At 37.7% G+C, this 2,176-nt stretch overlaps 1 pseudogene; it reads right to left on the bottom strand.

The window, feature by feature from the left end:
• Positions 1-563: 563 nt before the first annotated feature.
• LOC142871686 (uncharacterized) lies at positions 564-653 on the bottom strand (annotated as a pseudogene).
• Positions 654-2,176: the final 1,523 nt, after the last annotated feature.

Raw genomic sequence — 2,176 nt, 5'->3', positions numbered from 1 at the left:
CACCCGGGAGGCTGAGGCAGAAGGATTGCTTGAGGCCAGGAGTTCAAGGCTGCAGCGAGCTATGCTTGTAGCACTGCACTCCAGCCTGGGTGACAGAGCAAGACCCTGTTTGTTTAAAAAAAAAAAGTAATTCAGCAGTTCTAGAGGGATCAAAATAATATGGTCTAAATGTGTACCTCTCTGATTAGCTGGTTTGATCTAATATTTTAAAAGATGGCTAGTATTAATTGAGCCTTTTGTGTCTGACAGTCACCGTACTAAATGATAGCCACTGTACTAAATGCTTTACTTGTATTTCCTCATTTAATCATTATCACAGTAATGTGAGATAATTATTATCATAATCACCATTTTACAGATGAGGAAACTGAGCCTCAAAGAGGTGGATTTGTTCATGGTATAGAGCTGGGATTTAAACCCATGATTATTCAACTCTGAAGACAGCAATTTTAATCACCATCCTATACAGCCTCAGAAATTTTGAATATAGGTGGTCTTAAACAGTAGTTTCTCCCCTTTTACGGATCTTCATTATTAACAAAAATAATGCATTCTTTTTATTTTCTAATATGAAACACGTCACAAATTTGTGTGTCATCCAAATCTTCTCTGTATCCTTCCAATTTTAGTATATGTACTGCTGAAACAAGTACAAAAAGAACATGTTCTCGTGGTAAAAATGCAAACAAAACAAAACTGAAATGTGCAATGTGAAAAAGCCACCTCTCCCCACAAACCTACTCCCCAGGGTTTCCAGTTACTTTTCTCCATTTAAAATTTCCCAGACTTCTTCCTACTCACTAAAAATATGCCTATACATATATATTAGGTAGATTTTTGCAAAAGTGGGGTTATAAGATATATTTTACTCTGAACTCTCACTTTAACTTGGCTATCTTTGCTAGTTGGGTCATGTAGATCAATTCACACATTAGCAGCCAGTATTATAATTGATTTAAAATATTCCCTGTTGTAGAAGTAAAACTCAAGGGAAATCAAGCAGGTAGGAGGGGGGAGGGAGGGATGGGTAAATCCACACCTAAAGGGTACAATGCACACTAACTGGGGTAAGGGCACACTTATAACTTTGACTCAAACTGTACAAAAAGCAAATTAGGTAAGCAAAACATGTACACCCCTATAAAACTCTGAAATAATAAAATAAACATTAGATCCAGCAATTCCACTACTGGGCATCTACCCAAAAGATCAAATGACACTGTACAAATGGGACACCTGCACTCGAATGTTTTTATAGAAGCACAGTTCACAATTGCAAAGGTGTAGAAACAACCCAGGTGCCCATCAATACATGAGTGGATTAATAAAATCTGGTATATGTATACCATGGAGTACTATTCAGCTTTAAGAAACAATGCTGATATAGCACCTCGTGTATATTCCTGGATAGAGCTGGAACCCATTCTACTAAGTGATGTATCTCAAGAATGGAAAAACAAACACCACATGTACTCACGAGCAAATTGGTATTAACGGATCAACACTTAAGTGGACATATAGGAATAACATTTATTGGGTGTCGGGCGGGTGGGAGGGGGGAGGGGGGCATGGGCCATATACGTAACCTTAACATTTATGCCCCCATAATATGCTGAAAGAAAAAAATTTGCTAAAAACAAAACAAAACAAAAATAAACATTAAAAAAAATAAATAAAATATTCCCTCTTGATTTTTTCTTTCTGCCTTTTTTCTTTCCAGATGACTCTAGAGGATGGTCCCTTTTTCTTTCTCCACCCTCTCTCTCCTGTCTTCCTACCCACTTGGCTTTAGATCTTATCTAGATGCTAACTAATAACTCCCACACTTTACTCTTTGCCTGAAACACTTTGTGATTTTCTGTATTTTGAGTTTACTTTCTTAGTTTTAAGCCTATTCAGAACATACTGTACTTGGAGAATATATTTTTCTATTTGCTTGTACTTGTGAAAACAAACTCTAGAAGGAAGCTAATCAAGGTGGTTACCTGTGAGTGGCTGTGGGAAGTGGAGGGAATTGAGAATAAATTAACCAAGACCAAGGGCACCAGCCTGAGATGAAGAACAGAGTGATTGGGAGACCTTGGGTTTGGCCTTGTGGTCTTGTCTCCTTTTTATGGATGAGATGGAGAGGACAGAAGAAATGCAATGAACTTGGAGGTAAAAGACCACAAGCCCT

The sequence above is a fragment of the Microcebus murinus genome, chromosome 6 (genome assembly GCF_040939455.1).
Source record: "Microcebus murinus isolate Inina chromosome 6, M.murinus_Inina_mat1.0, whole genome shotgun sequence".
Classification (NCBI taxonomy): Eukaryota; Metazoa; Chordata; class Mammalia; order Primates; family Cheirogaleidae; genus Microcebus; species Microcebus murinus.
This window is presented reverse-complemented; position numbering and strand designations above follow the sequence as displayed.